Source organism: Hyla sarda, unplaced genomic scaffold (assembly GCF_029499605.1).
Source record: "Hyla sarda isolate aHylSar1 unplaced genomic scaffold, aHylSar1.hap1 scaffold_402, whole genome shotgun sequence".
Lineage (NCBI taxonomy): Eukaryota > Metazoa > Chordata > Amphibia > Anura > Hylidae > Hyla > Hyla sarda.
Window position 1 is genome coordinate 245,823 of NW_026610419.1, and position 24,231 is coordinate 270,053.

At 46.1% G+C, this 24,231-nt stretch overlaps 10 non-coding genes across 10 annotated transcripts; all 10 read left to right on the top strand.

Annotated features, from left to right (window-relative positions):
- The first annotated feature begins 1,430 nt into the window (after positions 1 to 1,430).
- Positions 1,431 to 1,621, top strand: LOC130333252 (U2 spliceosomal RNA). The gene has a single exon (XR_008875485.1). It is a non-coding gene; the product is annotated as a U2 spliceosomal RNA (small nuclear RNA).
- Positions 1,622 to 3,706: 2,085 nt separating this feature from the next.
- On the top strand, positions 3,707 to 3,897 carry LOC130333253 (U2 spliceosomal RNA). Its single transcript, XR_008875486.1, has one exon. It is a non-coding gene; the product is annotated as a U2 spliceosomal RNA (small nuclear RNA).
- A 2,074-nt stretch (positions 3,898 to 5,971) lies between these two features.
- Positions 5,972 to 6,161, top strand: LOC130333270 (U2 spliceosomal RNA). The gene has a single exon (XR_008875501.1). It is a non-coding gene; the product is annotated as a U2 spliceosomal RNA (small nuclear RNA).
- Positions 6,162 to 8,240: 2,079 nt separating this feature from the next.
- Positions 8,241 to 8,430, top strand: LOC130333273 (U2 spliceosomal RNA). The gene has a single exon (XR_008875504.1). It is a non-coding gene; the product is annotated as a U2 spliceosomal RNA (small nuclear RNA).
- Positions 8,431 to 10,521: 2,091 nt separating this feature from the next.
- Positions 10,522 to 10,712, top strand: LOC130333254 (U2 spliceosomal RNA). The gene has a single exon (XR_008875487.1). It is a non-coding gene; the product is annotated as a U2 spliceosomal RNA (small nuclear RNA).
- Positions 10,713 to 12,801: 2,089 nt separating this feature from the next.
- On the top strand, positions 12,802 to 12,992 carry LOC130333255 (U2 spliceosomal RNA). Its single transcript, XR_008875488.1, has one exon. It is a non-coding gene; the product is annotated as a U2 spliceosomal RNA (small nuclear RNA).
- Positions 12,993 to 15,083: 2,091 nt separating this feature from the next.
- On the top strand, positions 15,084 to 15,274 carry LOC130333256 (U2 spliceosomal RNA). The gene has a single exon (XR_008875489.1). It is a non-coding gene; the product is annotated as a U2 spliceosomal RNA (small nuclear RNA).
- Positions 15,275 to 17,370: 2,096 nt separating this feature from the next.
- On the top strand, positions 17,371 to 17,561 carry LOC130333257 (U2 spliceosomal RNA). Its single transcript, XR_008875490.1, has one exon. It is a non-coding gene; the product is annotated as a U2 spliceosomal RNA (small nuclear RNA).
- A 2,100-nt stretch (positions 17,562 to 19,661) lies between these two features.
- Positions 19,662 to 19,852, top strand: LOC130333260 (U2 spliceosomal RNA). Its single transcript, XR_008875492.1, has one exon. It is a non-coding gene; the product is annotated as a U2 spliceosomal RNA (small nuclear RNA).
- Positions 19,853 to 21,951: 2,099 nt separating this feature from the next.
- LOC130333261 (U2 spliceosomal RNA) lies at positions 21,952 to 22,142 on the top strand. Its single transcript, XR_008875493.1, has one exon. It is a non-coding gene; the product is annotated as a U2 spliceosomal RNA (small nuclear RNA).
- Positions 22,143 to 24,231: the final 2,089 nt, after the last annotated feature.

The following is a 24,231-nucleotide window of genomic DNA, read 5'->3' on the forward strand; positions in this document are numbered from 1 at the left end:
GTGCACCTACCTGATGCATCAGAAGGTGCGAGGCCCTTGCTAAATTCTGTGCACAGACTTTGAGATCTATGCTTTAGACTGTATCTAAACCTGCTCCAACATGGACTGACATTCTGGCCTACTTTCAGCCGATGCGACTTGTCTGTCGCTGAACAGTCGCTTTTTATGTATTCAGCACCTATGTATAATGTTGTAAAAATGCTCTAGAAGCTAAAGTCGCAGAAATGTCACACATATTTGGCCTGCAACTTTCTGTGCGACAAATTCAGACAGGAAAAATCAGTATAAATCCTTAGAAAATTATCCCCCAGTGTCTCCATCTGCTGGCGGTATTGAATAAGCATTGCTGCACTGATGGGGTATGCATTAGACGAAAAAAAAGAAGAAAAAGAAGAATAATACGCCCAGAAAAGAGGCGAAAAGGAGAAAAACGTAAAAAAACGTGAAAAAAAAGTAAGAGGAAGAGAAGGGAAAAAAAGGTGAAATGGTTTAAAAGTGATTTCGGCGGAGAAATATATATATATATATATATATATATATATATATATATATATATATGCGCACACACACACATAGATATAAACGTATTCTCCGTTGAGATATTGCAGCCGCTGCTGTGTCCAGGCCCAGGAGCCTTAGCACTGTGCTGTGATGTCACTCAATACCACTGACATCACTAGGTGTAAACAACATCTCTCCTTTGCTGTGTATGTGACTATGGAGCTGTTTGGTGATGTCGTCTATTACGGCCTTCATAGAAGCAACAGGAGATTGTTGCATCCATCTTGAACCCTCAGAACTACAGTGCTATGATGTCACTCACTTCCACAGGCCTTGCAGAGTGTAAACAACAACAACCCAGCTTTGTTGTGTATGTAACCAAAGGATTTGTGATGTCACCTAGAACCTTCACAGCAGCGACAGCTTTATGAGGAGCATCAGCACTGCTCTGCCTGAGCAGAACCATCACCGCCATAGGTTGTCAAATAACCCGGATTTAACCCACACAGGTAAGTCCAATGGGGTGCAGGCATGTCCTCTATGCTTACAGCTTCCCGTGGGTGTTGGTTTGATACCGTTTGGGGACAGCCAAGGAGGCATCTGCAGGCAACAAAGGTAGGTGTGTGCTTGTGTGTGTGTTTCCTATGCAGATCCTAAGCCCAGTGTCACATGCAAGTAGGAGGAGTAAGAAGGGTTCCTGGCAAATCCGGTGTTATGGATTGCATTTAAAAAGGCCCCGTGGGAGTGCAATGGGCCCCTGTCTTGCTGCTTAGCAATAATGGTATGGGTTTAGGTTCTGCTGTGTGTACTGGTGGTTGACTGCCCCCCAGCCCAGAGTGTGCATGGAAAATTGTCTGGCAGCCTCCCTGACAGCAAGCAGTGATAGTGCCCATGAAGGGGACCTTGTTGGGCCCGCCCCTTTCACGGTTATCGCTTCTCGGCCTTTTGGCTAAGATCAAGTGTAGTATCTGTTCTTATCAGTTTAATATCTGATACGTCCCCTATCTGGGGACCATATATTAAATGGATTTTTGAGAACGGGGGCCGATTTCGAAGCTTGCTTCCGTCGCCCTATGCATTGACCCGATATGGCAGTATCTTCGGGTACAGTGCACCACCCCCTTACAGGGTTAAAAAGAAAGATTCCTACTTTCATTGCTACCTGCTTGCTGGCTAGCCAGCTAGCCAGCCCTGTGGGCCTTGCTGCTGCTGCAGCCAATAAACAAAAGGTGGTGCTGCTGCTGCTTCTGCTGCTTCTGCTTCTGCTTGTGTCTGGCCCCTGTTGGAGCGTCCAGGCACAGGACTTCTGCTGCTGCTGACTAAATGGCCTCCTTAATTGGATCATTTGAGTAGCCAGCACACCTGTGCAGGTAGGGCATGACATGATAGGCAGCTGCCTTGATAGCGGGTGGGTGCTGAATGTTCCTAATTGACAAAATAAGATTAATGCTTATGAAGAAATATAAAATCTCATCCCTTCCCCAATATCGCGCCACACCCCTACCCCTTAATTCCCTGGTTGAACGTGATGGACATATGTCTTTTTTCGACCGTACTAACTATGTAACTATGTAACATAACATGGGGGGGGGGGGGGTCTCCTGGCTGTTCACACAGGTGTGTCATTGCTGTACATTGACCATGCATTGCTTCTGTGGTATTGCAAAGGCAAAGACAAATGCTTCCAGCCATCCATTGCACTAATGGATTGGTCATCAGCTGGCTGTCTATGTCCCGCATCAATATAGACCAAAGTACAGAGGGTTAGGCTATGCTATTGTGCACCTACCTGATGCATCAGAAGGTGCGAGGCCCTTGCTAAATTCTGTGCACAGACTTTGAGATCTATGCTTTAGACTGTATCTAAACCTGCTCCAACATGGACTGACATTCTGGCCTACTTTCAGCCGATGCGACTTGTCTGTCGCTGAACAGTCGCTTTTTATGTATTCAGCACCTATGTATACAGTTGTAAAAATGCTCTAGAAGCTAAAGTCGCAGAAATGTCACACATATTTGGCCTGCAACTTTCTGTGCGACAAATTCAGACAGGAAAAATCAGTATAAATCCTTAGAAAATTATCCCCCAGTGTCTCCATCTGCTGGCGGTATTGAATAAGCATTGCTGCACTGATGGGGTATGCATTAGACGAAAAAAAAGAAGAAAAAGAAGAATAATACGCCCAGAAAAGAGGCGAAAAGGAGAAAAACGTAAAAAACGTGAAAAAAAAGTAAGAGGAAGAGAAGGGAAAAAAAGGTGGAAATGGGTTTAAAAGTGATTTCGGCGGAGAAATATATATATATATATATATATATATATATATATATATATATATATGCGCACACACACACATAGATATAAACGTATTCTCCGTTGAGATATTGCAGCCGCTGCTGTGTCCAGGCCCAGGAGCCTTAGCACTGTGCTGTGATGTCACTCAATACCACTGACATCACTAGGTGTAAACAACATCTCTCCTTTGCTGTGTATGTGACTATGGAGCTGTTTGGTGATGTCGTCTATTACGGCCTTCATAGAAGCAACAGGAGATTGTTGCATCCATCTTGAACCCTCAGAACTACAGTGCTATGATGTCACTCACTTCCACAGGCCTTGCAGAGTGTAAACAACAACAACCCAGCTTTGTTGTGTATGTAACCAAAGGATTTGTGATGTCACCTAGAACCTTCACAGCAGCGACAGCTTTATGAGGAGCATCAGCACTGCTCTGCCTGAGCAGAACCATCACCGCCATAGGTTGTCAAATAACCCGGATTTAACCCACACAGGTAAGTCCAATGGGTGCAGGCATGTCCTCTATGCTTACAGCTTCCCGTGGGTGTTGGTTTGATACCGTTTGGGACAGCCAAGGAGGCATCTGCAGGCAACAAAGGTAGGTGTGTGCTTGTGTGTGTGTTTCCTATGCAGATCCTAAGCCCAGTGTCACATGCAAGTAGGAGGAGTAAGAAGGGTTCCTGGCAAATCCGGGTTATGGATTGCATTTAAAAGGCCCCGTGGGAGTGCAATGGGCCCCTGTCTTGCTGCTTAGCAATAATGGTATGGGTTTAGGTTCTGCTGTGTGTACTGGTGGTTGACTGCCCCCAGCCCAGAGTGTGCATGGAAAATTGTCTGGCAGCCTCCCTGACAGCAAGCAGTGATAGTGCCCATGAAGGGGACCTTGTTGGGCCCGCCCCTTTCACGGTTATCGCTTCTCGGCCTTTTGGCTAAGATCAAGTGTAGTATCTGTTCTTATCAGTTTAATATCTGATACGTCCCCTATCTGGGGACCATATATTAAATGGATTTTTGAGAACGGGGGCCGATTTCGAAGCTTGCTTCCGTCGCCCTATGCATTGACCCGATATGGCAGTATCTTCGGGTACAGTGCACCACCCCCTTACAGGGTTAAAAAGAAAGATTCCTACTTTCATTGCTACCTGCTTGCTGGCTAGCCAGCTAGCCAGCCCTGTGGGCCTTGCTGCTGCTGCAGCCAATAACAAAAGGTGGTGCTGCTGCTGCTCTGCTGCTTCTGCTTCTGCTTGTGTCTGGCCCCTGTTGGAGCGTCCAGGCACAGGACTTCTGCTGCTGCTGACTAAATGCCTCCTTAATTGGATCATTTGAGTAGCCAGCACACCTGTGCAGGTAGGGCATGACATGATAGGCAGCTGCCTTGATAGCGGGTGGGTGCTGAATGTTCCTAATTGACAAAATAAGATTAATGCTTATGAAGAAATATAAAATCTCATCCCTTCCCCAATATCGCGCCACACCCCTACCCTTAATTCCCTGGTTGAACGTGATGGACATATGTCTTTTTTCGACCGTACTAACTATGTAACTATGTAACATAACATGGGGGGGGGGGGGTCTCCTGGCTGTTCACACAGGTGTGTCATTGCTGTACATTGACCATGCATTGCTTCTGTGTATTGCAAAGGCAAAGACAAATGCTTCCAGCCATCCATTGCACTAATGGATTGGTCATCAGCTGGCTGTCTATGTCCCGCATCAATATAGACCAAAGTACAGAGGGTTAGGCTATGCTATTGTGCACCTACCTGATGCATCAGAAGGTGCGAGGCCCTTGCTAAATTCTGTGCACAGACTTTGAGATCTATGCTTTAGACTGTATCTAAACCTGCTCCAACATGGACTGACATTCTGGCCTACTTTCAGCCGATGCGACTTGTCTGTCGCTGAACAGTCGCTTTTTATGTATTCAGCACCCTATGTATAAATGTTGTAAAAATGCTCTAGAAGCTAAAGTCGCAGAAATGTCACACATATTTGGCCTGCAACTTTCTGTGCGACAAATTCAGACAGGAAAAATCAGTATAAAATCCTTAGAAAATTATCCCCAGTGTCTCCATCTGCTGGCGTATTGAATAAGCATTGCTGCACTGATGGGGTATGCATTAGACGAAAAAAAAGAAGAAAAAGAAGAATAATACGCCCAGAAAAGAGGCGAAAAGGAGAAAAACGTAAAAAAACGTGAAAAAAAGTAAGAGGAAGAGAGGGAAAAAAAGGTGGAAATGGGTTTAAAAGTGATTTCGGCGGAGAAATATATATATATATATATATATATATATATATATATATATGCGCACACACACACATAGATATAAACGTATTCTCCGTTGAGATATTGCAGCCGCTGCTGTGTCAGGCCCAGGAGCCTTAGCACTGTGCTGTGATGTCACTCAATACCACTGACATCACTAGGTGTAAACAACATCTCTCCTTTGCTGTGTATGTGACTATGGAGCTGTTGGTGATGTCGTCTATTACGGCCTTCATAGAAGCAACAGGAGATTGTTGCATCCATCTTGAACCCTCAGAAACTACAGTGCTATGATGTCACTCACTTCCACAGGCCTTGCAGAGTGTAAACAACAACAACCCAGCTTTGTTGGGTATGTAACCAAAGGGATTTGTGATGTCACTAGAACCTTCACAGCAGCGACAGCTTTATGAGGAGCATCAGCACTGCTCTGCCTGAGCAGAACCATCACCGCCATAGTTGTCAAATAACCCGGATTTAACCCACACAGGTAAGTCCAATGGGGTGCAGGCATGTCCTCTATGCTTACAGCTTCCCGTGGGTGTTGGTTTGATACCGTTTGGGGACAGCCAAGGAGGCATCTGCAGGCAACAAAGGTAGTGTGTGCTTGTGTGTGTGTTTCCTATGCAGATCCTAAGCCCAGTGTCACATGCAAGTAGGAGGAGTAAGAAGGGTTCCTGGCAAATCCGGGTTATGGATTGCATTTAAAAAGGCCCCGTGGGAGTGCAATGGGCCCCTGTCTTGCTGCTTAGCAATAATGGTATGGGTTTAGGTTCTGCTGTGTGTACTGGTGGTTGACTGCCCCCCAGCCCAGAGTGTGCATGGAAAATTGTCTGGCAGCCTCCCTGACAGCAAGCAGTGATAGTGCCCATGAAGGGGACCTTGTTGGGCCCGCCCCTTTCACGGTTATCGCTTCTCGGCCTTTTGGCTAAGATCAAGTGTAGTATCTGTTCTTATCAGTTTAATATCTGATACGTCCCCTATCTGGGGACCATATATTAAATGGATTTTTGAGAACGGGGGCCGATTTCGAAGCTTGCTTCCGTCGCCCTATGCATTGACCCGATATGCAGTATCTTCGGGTACAGTGCACCACCCCCTTACAGGGTTAAAAAGAAGATTCCTACTTTCATTGCTACCTGCTTGCTGGCTAGCCAGCTAGCCAAGCCCTGTGGCCTTGCTGCTGCTGCAGCCAATAAACAAAAGGTGGTGCTGCTGCTGCTTCTGCTGCTTCTGCTTCTGCTTGTGTCTGGCCCCTGTTGGAGCGTCCAGGCACAGGACTTCTGCTGCTGCTGACTAAATGGCCTCCTTAATTGGATCATTTGAGTAGCCAGCACACCTGTGCAGGTAGGGCATGACATGATAGGCAGCTGCCTTGATAGCGGGTGGGTGCTGAATGTTCCTAATTGACAAATTAAGATTAATGCTTATGAAGAAATATAAAATCTCATCCCTTCCCCAATATCGCGCCACAACCCCTACCCCTTAATTCCCTGGTTGAACGTGATGGACATATGTCTTTTTTCGACCGTACTAACTATGTAACTATGTAACATAACATGGGGGGGGGGGGTCTCCTGGCTGTTCACACAGGTGTGTCATTGCTGTACATTGACCATGCATTGCTTCTGTGGTATTGCAAAGGCAAAGACAAATGCTTCAGCCATCCATTGCACTAATGGATTGGTCATCAGCTGCTGTCTATGTCCCGCATCAATATAGACCAAAGTACAGAGGGTTAGGCTATGCTATTGTGCACCTACCTGATGCATCAGAAGGTGCGAGGCCCTTGCTAAATTCTGTGCACAGACTTTGAGATCTATGCTTTAGACTGTATCTAAACCTGCTCCAACATGGACTGACATTCTGGCCTACTTTCAGCCGATGCGACTTGTCTGTCGCTTGAACAGTCGCTTTTTATGTATTCAGCACCTATGTATAATGTTGTAAAAATGCTCTAGAAGCTAAAGTCGCAGAAATGTCACACATATTTGGCCTGCAACTTTCTGTGCGACAAATTCAGACAGGAAAAATCAGTATAAATCCTTAGAAAATTATCCCCCAGTGTCTCCATCTGCTGGCGGTATTGAATAAGCATTGCTGCACTGATGGGGTATGCATTAGACGAAAAAAAAGAAGAAAAAGAGAATAATACGCCCAGAAAGAGGCGAAAAGGAAAAAACGTAAAAAAACGTGAAAAAAAGTAAGAGGAAGAGAGGGAAAAAAAGGTGGAAATGGGTTTAAAAGTGATTTCGGCGGAGAAATATATATATATATATATATATATATATATATATATATATATATGCGCACACACACACATAGATATAAACGTATTCTCCGTTGAGATATTGCAGCCGCTGCTGTGTCCAGGCCCAGGAGCCTTAGCACTGTGCTGTGATGTCACTCAATACCACTGACATCACTAGGTGTAAACAACATCTCTCCTTTGCTGTGTATGTGACTATGGAGCTGTTTGGTGATGTCGTCTATACGGCCTTCATAGAAGCAACAGGAGATTGTTGCATCCATCTTGAACCCTCAGAACTACAGTGCTATGATGTCACTCACTTCCACAGGCCTTGCAGAGTGTAAACAACAACAACCCAGCTTTGTTGTGTATGTAACCAAAGGGATTTGTGATGTCACCTAGAACCTTCACAGCAGCGACAGCTTTATGAGGAGCATCAGCACTGCTCTGCCTGAGCAGAACCATCACCGCCATAGGTTGTCAAATAACCCGGATTTAACCCACACAGGTAAGTCCAATGGGGTGCAGGCAATGTCCTCTATGCTTACAGCTTCCCGTGGGTGTTGGTTTGATACCGTTTGGGGACAGCCAAGGAGGCATCTGCAGGCAACAAAGGTAGGTGTGTGCTTGTGTGTGTGTTTCCTATGCAGATCCTAAGCCCAGGTGTCACATGCAAGTAGGAGGAGTAAGAAGGGTTCCTGGCAAATCCGGTTATGATTGCATTTAAAAAGGCCCCGTGGGAGTGCAATGGGCCCCTGTCTTGCTGCTTAGCAATAATGGTATGGGTTTAGGTTCTGCTGTGTGTACTGGTGGTTGACTGCCCCCAGCCCAGAGTGTGCATGGAAAATTGTCTGGCAGCCTCCCTGACAGCAAGCAGTGATAGTGCCCATGAAGGGGACCTTGTTGGGCCCGCCCCTTTCACGGTTATCGCTTCTCGGCCTTTTGGCTAAGATCAAGTGTAGTATCTGTTCTTATCAGTTTAATATCTGATACGTCCCCTATCTGGGGACCATATATTAAATGGATTTTGAGAACGAGGGCCGATTTCGAAGCTTGCTTCCGTCGCCCTATGCATTGACCCGATATGGCAGTATCTTCGGGTACAGTGCACCACCCCCTTACAGGGTTAAAAAGAAAGATTCCTACTTTCATTGCTACCTGCTTGCTGGCTAGCCAGCTAGCCAGCCCTGTGGGCCTTGCTGCTGCTGCAGCCAATAAACAAAAGGTGGTGCTGCTGCTGCTTCTGCTGCTTCTGCTTCTGCTTGTGTCTGGCCCCTGTTGGAGCGTCCAGGCACAGGACTTCTGCTGCTGCTGACTAAATGGCCTCCTTAATTGGATCATTTGAGTAGCCAGCACACCTGTGCAGGTAGGGCATGACATGATAGGCAGCTGCCTGATAGCGGGTGGGTGCTGAATGTCCTAATTGACAAAATAAGATTATGCTTATGAAGAAATATAAATCTCATCCCTTCCCCAATATCGCGCCACACCCCTACCCCTTAATTCCCTGGTTGAACGTGATGGACATATGTCTTTTTTCGACCGTACTAAACTATGTAACTATGTAACATAACATGGGGGGGGGGGGGTCTCCTGGCTGTTCACACAGGTGTGTCATTGCTGTACATTGACCATGCATTGCTTCTGTGGTATTGCAAAGGCAAAGACAAATGCTTCCAGCCATCCATTGCACTAATGGATTGGTCATCAGCTGGCTGTCTTTGTCCCGCATCAATATAGACCAAAGTACAGAGGGTTAGGCTATGCTATTGTGCACCTACCTGATGCATCAGAAGGTGCGAGGCCCTTGCTAAATTCTGTGCACAGACTTTGAGATCTATGCTTTAGACTGTATCTAAACCTGCTCCAACATGGACTGACATTCTGGCCTACTTTCAGCCGATGCGACTTGTCTGTCGCTGAACAGGTCGCTTTTTATGTATTCAGCACCTATGTATAATGTTGTAAAAATGCTCTAGAAGCTAAAGTCGCAGAAATGTCACACATATTTGGCCTGCAACTTTCTGTGCGACAAATTCAGACAGGAAAAATCAGTATAAATCCTTAGAAATTATCCCCCAGTGTCTCCATCTGCTGGCGGTATTGAATAAGCATTGCTGCACTGATGGGGTATGCATTAGACGAAAAAAAAGAAGAAAAAGAAGAATAATACGCCCAGAAAAGAGGCGAAAAGGAGAAAAACGTAAAAAAACGTGAAAAAAAAGTAAGAGGAAGAGAAGGGAAAAAAAGGTGGAAATGGGTTTAAAAGTGATTTCGGCGGAGAATATATATATATATATATATATATATATATATATATATATATATATATATGCGCACACACACACATAGATATAAACGTATTCTCCGTTGAGATATTGCAGCCGCTGCTGTGTCCAGGCCCAGGAGCCTTAGCACTGTGCTGTGATGTCACTCAATACCACTGACATCACTAGGTGTAAACAACATCTCTCCTTTGCTGTGTATGTGACTATGGAGCTGTTTGGTGATGTCGTCTATTACGGCCTTCATAGAAGCAACAGGAGATTGTTGCATCCATCTTGAACCCTCAGAACTACAGTGCTATGATGTCACTCACTTCCACAGGCCTTGCAGAGTGTAAACAACAACAACCCAGCTTTGTTGTGTATGTAACCAAAGGGATTTGTGATGTCACCTAGAACCTTCACAGCAGCGACAGCTTTATGAGGAGCATCAGCACTGCTCTGCCTGAGCAGAACCATCACCGCCATAGGTTGTCAAATAACCCGGATTTAACCCACACAGGTAAGTCCAATGGGGTGCAGGCATGTCCTCTATGCTTACAGCTTCCCGTGGGTGTTGGTTTGATACCGTTTGGGGACAGCCAAGGAGGCATCTGCAGGCAACAAAGGTAGGTGTGTGCTTGTGTGTGTGTTTCCTATGCAGATCCTAAGCCCAGGTGTCACATGCAAGTAGGAGGAGTAAGAAGGGTTCCTGGCAAATCCGGGTTATGGATTGCATTTAAAAAGGCCCCGTGGGAGTGCAATGGGCCCCTGTCTTGCTGCTTAGCAATAATGGTATGGGTTTAGGTTCTGCTGTGTGTACTGGTGGTTGACTGCCCCCCAGCCCAGAGTGTGCATGGAAAATTGTCTGGCAGCCTCCCTGACAGCAAGCAGTGATAGTGCCCATGAAGGGGACCTTGTTGGGCCCGCCCCTTTCACGGTTATCGCTTCTCGGCCTTTTGGCTAAGATCAAGTGTAGTATCTGTTCTTATCAGTTTAATATCTGATACGTCCCCTATCTGGGGACCATATATTAAATGGATTTTTGAGAACGGGGGCCGATTTCGAAGCTTGCTTCCGTCGCCCTATGCATTGACCCGATATGGCAGTATCTTCGGGTACAGTGCACCACCCCCTTACAGGGTTAAAAAGAAAGATTCCTACTTTCATTGCTACCTGCTTGCTGGCTAGCCAGCTAGCCAGCCCTGTGGGCCTTGCTGCTGCTGCAGCCAAAAAACAAAAGGTGGTGCTGCTGCTGCTTCTGCTGCTTCTGCTTCTGCTTGTGTCTGGCCCCTGTTGGAGCGTCCAGGCACAGGACTTCTGCTGCTGCTGACTAAATGGCCTCCTTAATTGGATCATTTGAGTAGCCAGCACACCTGTGCAGGTAGGGCATGACATGATAGGCAGCTGCCTTGATAGCGGGTGGGTGCTGAATGTTCCTAATTGACAAAATAAGATTAATGCTTATGAAGAAATATAAAATCTCATCCCTTCCCCAATATCGCGCCACACCCCTACCCCTTAATTCCCTGGTTGAACGTGATGGACATATGTCTTTTTTCGACCGTACTAACTATGTAACTATGTAACATAACATGGGGGGGGGGGGTCTCCTGGCTGTTCACACAGGTGTGTCATTGCTGTACATTGACCATGCATTGCTTCTGTGGTATTGCAAAGGCAAAGACAAATGCTTCCAGCCATCCATTGCACTAATGGATTGGTCATCAGCTGGCTGTCTATGTCCCGCATCAATATAGACCAAAGTACAGAGGGTTAGGCTATGCTATTGTGCACCTACCTGATGCATCAGAAGGTGCGAGGCCCTTGCTAAATTCTGTGCACAGACTTTGAGATCTATGCTTTAGACTGTATCTAAACCTGCTCCAACATGGACTGACATTCTGGCCTACTTTCAGCCGATGCGACTTGTCTGTCGCTGAACAGTCGCTTTTTATGTATTCAGCACCTATGTATAATGTTGTAAAAATGCTCTAGAAGCTAAAGTCGCAGAAATGTCACACATATTTGGCCTGCAACTTTCTGTGCGACAAATTCAGACAGGAAAAATCAGTATAAATCCTTAGAAAATTATCCCCCAGTGTCTCCATCTGCTGGCGGTATTGAATAAGCATTGCTGCACTGATGGGGTATGCATTAGACGAAAAAAAAGAAGAAAAAGAAGAATAATACGCCCAGAAAAGAGGCGAAAAGGAGAAAAACGTAAAAAAACGTGAAAAAAAAGTAAGAGGAAGAGAAGGGAAAAAAAGGTGGAAATGGGTTTAAAAGTGATTTCGGCGGAGAAATATATATATATATATATATATATATATATATATATATATATATATGCGCACACACACACATAGATATAAACGTATTCTCCGTTGAGATATTGCAGCCGCTGCTGTGTCCAGGCCCAGGAGCCTTAGCACTGTGCTGTGATGTCACTCAATACCACTGACATCACTAGGTGTAAACAACATCTCTCCTTTGCTGTGTATGTGACTATGGAGCTGTTTGGTGATGTCGTCTATTACGGCCTTCATAGAAGCAACAGGAGATTGTTGCATCCATCTTGAACCCTCAGAACTACAGTGCTATGATGTCACTCACTTCCACAGGCCTTGCAGAGTGTAAACAACAACAACCCAGCTTTGTTGTGTATGTAACCAAAGGGATTTGTGATGTCACCTAGAACCTTCACAGCAGCGACAGCTTTATGAGGAGCATCAGCACTGCTCTGCCTGAGCAGAACCATCACCGCCATAGGTTGTCAAATAACCCGGATTTAACCCACACAGGTAAGTCCAATGGGGTGCAGGCATGTCCTCTATGCTTACAGCTTCCCGTGGGTGTTGGTTTGATACCGTTTGGGGACAGCCAAGGAGGCATCTGCAGGCAACAAAGGTAGGTGTGTGCTTGTGTGTGTGTTTCCTATGCAGATCCTAAGCCCAGTGTCACATGCAAGTAGGAGGAGTAAGAAGGGTTCCTGGCAAATCCGGGTTATGGATTGCATTTAAAAAGGCCCCGTGGGAGTGCAATGGGCCCCTGTCTTGCTGCTTAGCAATAATGGTATGGGTTTAGGTTCTGCTGTGTGTACTGGTGGTTGACTGCCCCCCAGCCCAGAGTGTGCATGGAAAATTGTCTGGCAGCCTCCCTGACAGCAAGCAGTGATAGTGCCCATGAAGGGGACCTTGTTGGGCCCGCCCCTTTCACGGTTATCGCTTCTCGGCCTTTTGGCTAAGATCAAGTGTAGTATCTGTTCTTATCAGTTTAATATCTGATACGTCCCCTATCTGGGGACCATATATTAAATGGATTTTTGAGAACGGGGGCCGATTTCGAAGCTTGCTTCCGTCGCCCTATGCATTGACCCGATATGGCAGTATCTTCGGGTACAGTGCACCACCCCCTTACAGGGTTAAAAAGAAAGATTCCTACTTTCATTGCTACCTGCTTGCTGGCTAGCCAGCTAGCCAGCCCTGTGGGCCTTGCTGCTGCTGCAGCCAAAAAACAAAAGGTGGTGCTGCTGCTGCTGCTTCTGCTGCTTCTGCTTCTGCTTGTGTCTGGCCCCTGTTGGAGCGTCCAGGCACAGGACTTCTGCTGCTGCTGACTAAATGGCCTCCTTAATTGGATCATTTGAGTAGCCAGCACACCTGTGCAGGTAGGGCATGACATGATAGGCAGCTGCCTTGATAGCGGGTGGGTGCTGAATGTTCCTAATTGACAAAATAAGATTAATGCTTATGAAGAAATATAAAATCTCATCCCTTCCCCAATATCGCGCCACACCCCTACCCCTTAATTCCCTGGTTGAACGTGATGGACATATGTCTTTTTTCGACCGTACTAACTATGTAACTATGTAACATAACATGGGGGGGGGGGGGGGGGGGGGGTTCTCCTGGGTGTGTCATTGCTGTACATTGACCATGCATTGCTTCTGTGGTATTGCAAAGGCAAAGACAAATGCTTCCAGCCATCCATTGCACTAATGGATTGGTCATCAGCTGGCTGTCTATGTCCCGCATCAATATAGACCAAAGTACAGAGGGTTAGGCTATGCTATTGTGCACCTACCTGATGCATCAGAAGGTGCGAGGCCCTTGCTAAATTCTGTGCACAGACTTTGAGATCTATGCTTTAGACTGTATCTAAACCTGCTCCAACATGGACTGACATTCTGGCCTACTTTCAGCCGATGCGACTTGTCTGTCGCTGAACAGTCGCTTTTTATGTATTCAGCACCTATGTATAATGTTGTAAAAATGCTCTAGAAGCTAAAGTCGCAGAAATGTCACACATATTTGGCCTGCAACTTTCTGTGCGACAAATTCAGACAGGAAAAATCAGTATAAATCCTTAGAAAATTATCCCCCAGTGTCTCCATCTGCTGGCGGTATTGAATAAGCATTGCTGCACTGATGGGGTATGCATTAGACGAAAAAAAAGAAGAAAAAGAAGAATAATACGCCCAGAAAAGAGGCGAAAAGGAGAAAAACGTAAAAAAACGTGAAAAAAAAGTAAGAGGAAGAGAAGGGAAAAAAAGGTGGAAATGGGTTTAAAAGTGATTTCGGCGGAGAAATATATATATATATATATATATATATATATATATATATATATATATGCGCACACACACACATAGATATAAACGTATTCTCCGTTGAGATATTGCAGCCGCTGCTGTGTCCAGGCCCAGGAGCCTTAGCACTGTGCTGTGATGTCACTCAATACCACTGACATCACTAGGTGTAAACAACATCTCTCCTTTGCTGTGTATGTGACTATGGAGCTGTTTGGTGATGTCGTCTATTACGGCCTTCATAGAAGCAACAGGAGATTGTTGCATCCATCTTGAACCCTCAGAACTACAGTGCTATGATGTCACTCACTTCCACAGGCCTTGCAGAGTGTAAACAACAACAACCCAGCTTTGTTGTGTATGTAACCAAAGGGATTTGTGATGTCACCTAGAACCTTCACAGCAGCGACAGCTTTATGAGGAGCATCAGCACTGCTCTGCCTGAGCAGAACCATCACCGCCATAGGTTGTCAAATAACCCGGATTTAACCCACACAGGTAAGTCCAATGGGGTGCAGGCATGTCCTCTATGCTTACAGCTTCCCGTGGGTGTTGGTTTGATACCGTTTGGGGACAGCCAAGGAGGCATCTGCAGGCAACAAAGGTAGGTGTGTGCTTGTGTGTGTGTTTCCTATGCAGATCCTAAGCCCAGTGTCACATGCAAGTAGGAGGAGTAAGAAGGGTTCCTGGCAAATCCGGGTTATGGATTGCATTTAAAAAGGCCCCGTGGGAGTGCAATGGGCCCCTGTCTTGCTGCTTAGCAATAATGGTATGGGTTTAGGTTCTGCTGTGTGTACTGGTGGTTGACTGCCCCCCAGCCCAGAGTGTGCATGGAAAATTGTCTGGCAGCCTCCCTGACAGCAAGCAGTGATAGTGCCCATGAAGGGGACCTTGTTGGGCCCGCCCCTTTCACGGTTATCGCTTCTCGGCCTTTTGGCTAAGATCAAGTGTAGTATCTGTTCTTATCAGTTTAATATCTGATACGTCCCCTATCTGGGGACCATATATTAAATGGATTTTTGAGAACGGGGGCCGATTTCGAAGCTTGCTTCCGTCGCCCTATGCATTGACCCGATATGGCAGTATCTTCGGGTACAGTGCACCACCCCCTTACAGGGTTAAAAAGAAAGATTCCTACTTTCATTGCTACCTGCTTGCTGGCTAGCCAGCTAGCCAGCCCTGTGGGCCTTGCTGCTGCTGCAGCCAAAAAACAAAAGGTGGTGCTGCTGCTGCTTCTGCTGCTTCTGCTTCTGCTTGTGTCTGGCCCCTGTTGGAGCGTCCAGGCACAGGACTTCTGCTGCTGCTGACTAAATGGCCTCCTTAATTGGATCATTTGAGTAGCCAGCACACCTGTGCAGGTAGGGCATGACATGATAGGCAGCTGCCTTGATAGCGGGTGGGTGCTGAATGTTCCTAATTGACAAAATAAGATTAATGCTTATGAAGAAATATAAAATCTCATCCCTTCCCCAATATCGCGCCACACCCCTACCCCTTAATTCCCTGGTTGAACGTGATGGACATATGTCTTTTTTCGACCGTACTAACTATGTAACTATGTAACATAACATGGGGGGGGGGGGGGGGGGGGTCTCCTGGCTGTTCACACAGGTGTGTCATTGCTGTACATTGACCATGCATTGCTTCTGTGGTATTGCAAAGGCAAAGACAAATGCTTCCAGCCATCCATTGCACTAATGGATTGGTCATCAGCTGGCTGTCTATGTCCCGCATCAATATAGACCAAAGTACAGAGGGTTAGGCTATGCTATTGTGCACCTACCTGATGCATCAGAAGGTGCGAGGCCCTTGCTAAATTCTGTGCACAGACTTTGAGATCTATGCTTTAGACTGTATCTAAACCTGCTCCAACATGGACTGACATTCTGGCCTACTTTCAGCCGATGCGACTTGTCTGTCGCTGAACAGTCGCTTTTTATGTATTCAGCACCTATGTATAATGTTGTAAAAATGCTCTAGAAGCTAAAGTCGCAGAAATGTCACACATATTTGGCCTGCAACTTTCTGTGCGACAAATTCAGACAGGAAAAATCAGTATAAATCCTAGAAAATTATCCCCCAGTGTCTCCATCTGCTGGCGGTATTGAATAAGCATTGCTGCACTGATGGGGTATGCATTAGACGAAAAAAAAGAAGAAAAAGAAGAATAATACGCCCAGAAAAGAGGCGAAAAGGAGAAAAACGTAAAAAAACGTGAAAAAAAAGTAAGAGGAAGAGAAGGGAAAAAAAGGTGGAAATGGGTTTAAAAGTGATTTCGGCGGAGAAATATATATATATATATATATATATATATATATATATATATATATATGCGCACACACACACATAGATATAAACGTATTCTCCGTTGAGATATTGCAGCCGCTGCTGTGTCCAGGCCCAGGAGCCTTAGCACTGTGCTGTGATGTCACTCAATACCACTGACATCACTAGGTGTAAACAACATCTCTCCTTTGCTGTGTATGTGACTATGGAGCTGTTTGGTGATGTCGTCTATTACGGCCTTCATAGAAGCAACAGGAGATTGTTGCATCCATCTTGAACCCTCAGAACTACAGTGCTATGATGTCACTCACTTCCACAGGCCTTGCAGAGTGTAAACAACAACAACCCAGCTTTGTTGTGTATGTAACCAAAGGGATTTGTGATGTCACCTAGAACCTTCACAGCAGCGACAGCTTTATGAGGAGCATCAGCACTGCTCTGCCTGAGCAGAACCATCACCGCCATAGGTTGTCAAATAACCCGGATTTAACCCACACAGGTAAGTCCAATGGGGTGCAGGCATGTCCTCTATGCTTACAGCTTCCCGTGGGTGTTGGTTTGATACCGTTTGGGGACAGCCAAGGAGGCATCTGCAGGCAACAAAGGTAGGTGTGTGCTTGTGTGTGTGTTTCCTATGCAGATCCTAAGCCCAGTGTCACATGCAAGTAGGAGGAGTAAGAAGGGTTCCTGGCAAATCCGGGTTATGGATTGCATTTAAAAAGGCCCCGTGGGAGTGCAATGGGCCCCTGTCTTGCTGCTTAGCAATAATGGTATGGGTTTAGGTTCTGCTGTGTGTACTGGTGGTTGACTGCCCCCCAGCCCAGAGTGTGCATGGAAAATTGTCTGGCAGCCTCCCTGACAGCAAGCAGTGATAGTGCCCATGAAGGGGACCTTGTTGGGCCCGCCCCTTTCACGGTTATCGCTTCTCGGCCTTTTGGCTAAGATCAAGTGTAGTATCTGTTCTTATCAGTTTAATATCTGATACGTCCCCTATCTGGGGACCATATATTAAATGGATTTTTGAGAACGGGGGCCGATTTCGAAGCTTGCTTCCGTCGCCCTATGCATTGACCCGATATGGCAGTATCTTCGGGTACAGTGCACCACCCCCTTACAGGGTTAAAAAGAAAGATTCCTACTTTCATTGCTACCTGCTTGCTGGCTAGCCAGCTAGCCAGCCCTGTGGGCCTTGCTGCTGCTGCAGCCAAAAAACAAAAGGTGGTGCTGCTGCTGCTTCTGCTGCTTCTGCTTCTGCTTGTGTCTGGCCCCTGTTGGAGCGTCCAGGCACAGGACTTCTGCTGCTGCTGACTAAATGGCCTCCTTAATTGGATCATTTGAGTAGCCAGCACACCTGTGCAGGTAGGGCATGACATGATAGGCAGCTGCCTTGATAGCGGGTGGGTGCTGAATGTTCCTAATTGACAAAATAAGATTAATGCTTATGAAGAAATATAAAATCTCATCCCTTCCCCAATATCGCGCCACACCCCTACCCCTTAATTCCCTGGTTGAACGTGATGGACATATGTCTTTTTTCGACCGTACTAACTATGTAACTATGTAACATAACATGGGGGGGGGGGGGGGGGTCTCCTGGCTGTTCACACAGGTGTGTCATTGCTGTACATTGACCATGCATTGCTTCTGTGGTATTGCAAAGGCAAAGACAAATGCTTCCAGCCATCCATTGCACTAATGGATTGGTCATCAGCTGGCTGTCTATGTCCCGCATCAATATAGACCAAAGTACAGAGGGTTAGGCTATGCTATTGTGCACCTACCTGATGCATCAGAAGGTGCGAGGCCCTTGCTAAATTCTGTGCACAGACTTTGAGATCTATGCTTTAGACTGTATCTAAACCTGCTCCAACATGGACTGACATTCTGGCCTACTTTCAGCCGATGCGACTTGTCTGTCGCTGAACAGTCGCTTTTTATGTATTCAGCACCTATGTATAATGTTGTAAAAATGCTCTAGAAGCTAAAGTCGCAGAAATGTCACACATATTTGGCCTGCAACTTTCTGTGCGACAAATTCAGACAGGAAAAATCAGTATAAATCCTTAGAAAATTATCCCCCAGTGTCTCCATCTGCTGGCGGTATTGAATAAGCATTGCTGCACTGATGGGGTATGCATTAGACGAAAAAAAAGAAGAAAAAGAAGAATAATACGCCCAGAAAAGAGGCGAAAAGGAGAAAAACGTAAAAAAACGTGAAAAAAAAGTAAGAGGAAGAGAAGGGAAAAAAAGGTGGAAATGGGTTTAAAAGTGATTTCGGCGGAGAAATATATATATATATATATATATATATATATATATATATATATATATATATATGCGCACACACACACATAGATATAAACGTATTCTCCGTTGAGATATTGCAGCCGCTGCTGTGTCCAGGCCCAGGAGCCTTAGCACTGTGCTGTGATGTCACTCAATACCACTGACATCACTAGGTGTAAACAACATCTCTCCTTTGCTGTGTATGTGACTATGGAGCTGTTTGGTGATGTCGTCTATTACGGCCTTCATAGAAGCAACAGGAGATTGTTGCATCCATCTTGAACCCTCAGAACTACAGTGCTATGATGTCACTCACTTCCACAGGCCTTGCAGAGTGTAAACAACAACAACCCAGCTTTGTTGTGTATGTAACCAAAGGGATTTGTGATGTCACCTAGAACCTTCACAGCAGCGACAGCTTTATGAGGAGCATCAGCACTGCTCTGCCTGAGCAGAACCATCACCGCCATAGGTTGTCAAATAACCCGGATTTAACCCACACAGGTAAGTCCAATGGGGTGCAGGCATGTCCTCTATGCTTACAGCTTCCCGTGGGTGTTGGTTTGATACCGTTTGGGGACAGCCAAGGAGGCATCTGCAGGCAACAAAGGTAGGTGTGTGCTTGTGTGTGTGTTTCCTATGCAGATCCTAAGCCCAGTGTCACATGCAAGTAGGAGGAGTAAGAAGGGTTCCTGGCAAATCCGGGTTATGGATTGCATTTAAAAAGGCCCCGTGGGAGTGCAATGGGCCCCTGTCTTGCTGCTTAGCAATAATGGTATGGGTTTAGGTTCTGCTGTGTGTACTGGTGGTTGACTGCCCCCCAGCCCAGAGTGTGCATGGAAAATTGTCTGGCAGCCTCCCTGACAGCAAGCAGTGATAGTGCCCATGAAGGGGACCTTGTTGGGCCCGCCCCTTTCACGGTTATCGCTTCTCGGCCTTTTGGCTAAGATCAAGTGTAGTATCTGTTCTTATCAGTTTAATATCTGATACGTCCCCTATCTGGGGACCATATATTAAATGGATTTTTGAGAACGGGGGCCGATTTCGAAGCTTGCTTCCGTCGCCCTATGCATTGACCCGATATGGCAGTATCTTCGGGTACAGTGCACCACCCCCTTACAGGGTTAAAAAGAAAGATTCCTACTTTCATTGCTACCTGCTTGCTGGCTAGCCAGCTAGCCAGCCCTGTGGGCCTTGCTGCTGCTGCAGCCAAAAAACAAAAGGTGGTGCTGCTGCTGCTTCTGCTGCTTCTGCTTCTGCTTGTGTCTGGCCCCTGTTGGAGCGTCCAGGCACAGGACTTCTGCTGCTGCTGACTAAATGGCCTCCTTAATTGGATCATTTGAGTAGCCAGCACACCTGTGCAGGTAGGGCATGACATGATAGGCAGCTGCCTTGATAGCGGGTGGGTGCTGAATGTTCCTAATTGACAAAATAAGATTAATGCTTATGAAGAAATATAAAATCTCATCCCTTCCCCAATATCGCGCCACACCCCTACCCCTTAATTCCCTGGTTGAACGTGATGGACATATGTCTTTTTTCGACCGTACTAACTATGTAACTATGTAACATAACATGGGGGGGGGGGGGGGGGGGTCTCCTGGCTGTTCACACAGGTGTGTCATTGCTGTACATTGACCATGCATTGCTTCTGTGGTATTGCAAAGGCAAAGACAAATGCTTCCAGCCATCCATTGCACTAATGGATTGGTCATCAGCTGGCTGTCTATGTCCCGCATCAATATAGACCAAAGTACAGAGGGTTAGGCTATGCTATTGTGCACCTACCTGATGCATCAGAAGGTGCGAGGCCCTTGCTAAATTCTGTGCACAGACTTTGAGATCTATGCTTTAGACTGTATCTAAACCTGCTCCAACATGGACTGACATTCTGGCCTACTTTCAGCCGATGCGACTTGTCTGTCGCTGAACAGTCGCTTTTTATGTATTCAGCACCTATGTATAATGTTGTAAAAATGCTCTAGAAGCTAAAGTCGCAGAAATGTCACACATATTTGGCCTGCAACTTTCTGTGCGACAAATTCAGACAGGAAAAATCAGTATAAATCCTTAGAAAATTATCCCCCAGTGTCTCCATCTGCTGGCGGTATTGAATAAGCATTGCTGCACTGATGGGGTATGCATTAGACGAAAAAAAAGAAGAAAAAGAAGAATAATACGCCCAGAAAAGAGGCGAAAAGGAGAAAAACGTAAAAAAACGTGAAAAAAAAGTAAGAGGAAGAGAAGGGAAAAAAAGGTGGAAATGGGTTTAAAAGTGATTTCGGCGGAGAATATATATATATATATATATATATATATATATATATATATATATATATATGCGCACACACACACATAGATATAAACGTATTCTCCGTTGAGATATTGCAGCCGCTGCTGTGTCCAGGCCCAGGAGCCTTAGCACTGTGCTGTGATGTCACTCAATACCACTGACATCACTAGGTGTAAACAACATCTCTCCTTTGCTGTGTATGTGACTATGGAGCTGTTTGGTGATGTCGTCTATTACGGCCTTCATAGAAGCAACAGGAGATTGTTGCATCCATCTTGAACCCTCAGAACTACAGTGCTATGATGTCACTCACTTCCACAGGCCTTGCAGAGTGTAAACAACAACATGCCAGCTTTGTTGTGTATGTAACCAAAGGGATTTGTGATGTCACCTAGAACCTTCACAGCAGCGACAGCTTTATGAGGAGCATCAGCACTGCTCTGCCTGAGCAGAACCATCACCGCCATAGGTTGTCAAATAACCCGGATTTAACCCACACAGGTAAGTCCAATGGGGTGCAGGCATGTCCTCTATGCTTACAGCTTCCCGTGGGTGTTGGTTTGATACCGTTTGGGGACAGCCAAGGAGGCATCTGCAGGCAACAAAGGTAGGTGTGTGCTTGTGTGTGTGTTTCCTATGCAGATCCTAAGCCCAGTGTCACATGCAAGTAGGAGGAGTAAGAAGGGTTCCTGGCAAATCCGGGTTATGGATTGCATTTAAAAAGGCCCCGTGGGAGTGCAATGGGCCCCTGTCTTGCTGCTTAGCAATAATGGTATGGGTTTAGGTTCTGCTGTGTGTACTGGTGGTTGACTGCCCCCCAGCCCAGAGTGTGCATGGAAAATTGTCTGGCAGCCTCCCTGACAGCAAGCAGTGATAGTGCCCATGAAGGGGACCTTGTTGGGCCCGCCCCTTTCACGGTTATCGCTTCTCGGCCTTTTGGCTAAGATCAAGTGTAGTATCTGTTCTTATCAGTTTAATATCTGATACGTCCCCTATCTGGGGACCATATATTAAATGGATTTTTGAGAACGGGGGCCGATTTCGAAGCTTGCTTCCGTCGCCCTATGCATTGACCCGATATGGCAGTATCTTCGGGTACAGTGCACCACCCCCTTACAGGGTTAAAAAGAAAGATTCCTACTTTCATTGCTACCTGCTTGCTGGCTAGCCAGCTAGCCAGCCCTGTGGGCCTTGCTGCTGCTGCAGCCAAAAAACAAAAGGTGGTGCTGCTGCTGCTTCTGCTGCTTCTGCTTCTGCTTGTGTCTGGCCCCTGTTGGAGCGTCCAGGCACAGGACTTCTGCTGCTGCTGACTAAATGGCCTCCTTAATTGGATCATTTGAGTAGCCAGCACACCTGTGCAGGTAGGGCATGACATGATAGGCAGCTGCCTTGATAGCGGGTGGGTGCTGAATGTTCCTAATTGACAAAATAAGATTAATGCTTATGAAGAAATATAAAATCTCATCCCTTCCCCAATATCGCGCCACACCCCTACCCCTTAATTCCCTGGTTGAACGTGATGGACATATGTCTTTTTTCGACCGTACTAACTATGTAACTATGTAACATAACATGGGGGGGGGGGGGGGGTCTCCTGGCTGTTCACACAGGTGTGTCATTGCTGTACATTGACCATGCATTGCTTCTGTGGTATTGCAAAGGCAAAGACAAATGCTTCCAGCCATCCATTGCACTAATGGATTGGTCATCAGCTGGCTGTCTATGTCCCGCATCAATATAGACCAAAGTACAGAGGGTTAGGCTATGCTATTGTGCACCTACCTGATGCATCAGAAGGTGCGAGGCCCTTGCTAAATTCTGTGCACAGACTTTGAGATCTATGCTTTAGACTGTATCTAAACCTGCTCCAACATGGACTGACATTCTGGCCTACTTTCAGCCGATGCGACTTGTCTGTCGCTGAACAGTCGCTTTTTATGTATTCAGCACCTATGTATAATGTTGTAAAAATGCTCTAGAAGCTAAAGTCGCAGAAATGTCACACATATTTGGCCTGCAACTTTCTGTGCGACAAATTCAGACAGGAAAAATCAGTATAAATCCTTAGAAAATTATCCCCCAGTGTCTCCATCTGCTGGCGGTATTGAATAAGCATTGCTGCACTGATGGGGTATGCATTAGACGAAAAAAAAGAAGAAAAAGAAGAATAATACGCCCAGAAAAGAGGCGAAAAGGAGAAAAACGTAAAAAAACGTGAAAAAAAAGTAAGAGGAAGAGAAGGGAAAAAAAGGTGGAAATGGGTTTAAAAGTGATTTCGGCGGAGAAATATATATATATATATATATATATATATATATATATATATATATATATGCGCACACACACACATAGATATAAACGTATTCTCCGTTGAGATATTGCAGCCGCTGCTGTGTCCAGGCCCAGGAGCCTTAGCACTGTGCTGTGATGTCACTCAATACCACTGACATCACTAGGTGTAAACAACATCTCTCCTTTGCTGTGTATGTGACTATGGAGCTGTTTGGTGATGTCGTCTATTACGGCCTTCATAGAAGCAACAGGAGATTGTTGCATCCATCTTGAACCCTCAGAACTACAGTGCTATGATGTCACTCACTTCCACAGGCCTTGCAGAGTGTAAACAACAACAACCCAGCTTTGTTGTGTATGTAACCAAAGGGATTTGTGATGTCACCTAGAACCTTCACAGCAGCGACAGCTTTATGAGGAGCATCAGCACTGCTCTGCCTGAGCAGAACCATCACCGCCATAGGTTGTCAAATAACCCGGATTTAACCCACACAGGTAAGTCCAATGGGGTGCAGGCATGTCCTCTATGCTTACAGCTTCCCGTGGGTGTTGGTTTGATACCGTTTGGGGACAGCCAAGGAGGCATCTGCAGGCAACAAAGGTAGGTGTGTGCTTGTGTGTGTGTTTCCTATGCAGATCCTAAGCCCAGTGTCACATGCAAGTAGGAGGAGTAAGAAGGGTTCCTGGCAAATCCGGGTTATGGATTGCATTTAAAAAGGCCCCGTGGGAGTGCAATGGGCCCCTGTCTTGCTGCTTAGCAATAATGGTATGGGTTTAGGTTCTGCTGTGTGTACTGGTGGTTGACTGCCCCCCAGCCCAGAGTGTGCATGGAAAATTGTCTGGCAGCCTCCCTGACAGCAAGCAGTGATAGTGCCCATGAAGGGGACCTTGTTGGGCCCGCCCCTTTC